Genomic DNA, 376 nt, shown 5'->3' on the forward strand with positions numbered 1-376 from the left:
GAGGGGGGAGGGGATCATGGGGAGGGGACCCACCCAGCCTTAGGTCCCCTCTCACTTCCCCAGCTTCCCGCTCACTTCCACAGATCCCCCCTCCTTCCCCCAGCTCCCCAGTCACTCGTCTGCCTAGACCTGGCTCCCTGTGCACAGCCTGTACTCACTGGCTTCAGCAGCGGGTGTCAGGGCCACTCAGGGTCTCATGGCACAACCCTCCTGTGCAGCATGAGGCATCGGGGTGCAGCAGGGATCAGCCCTGGATGCCTGGCACCAATGTTCCCTCTAAGGAGCAGTGGTCTATGAGCACACCACTTTGGTCCCTGAGTGCACCGCTTTGTTCCACAGGTGCGCCACTTTGGTCTTGCCTCCCCATTTCGGTGCA

The sequence above is a fragment of the Gavialis gangeticus genome, unplaced genomic scaffold (assembly GCF_001723915.1).
Source record: "Gavialis gangeticus isolate Ggan-Ray unplaced genomic scaffold, GavGan_comp1, whole genome shotgun sequence".
NCBI lineage: Eukaryota > Metazoa > Chordata > Crocodylia > Gavialidae > Gavialis > Gavialis gangeticus.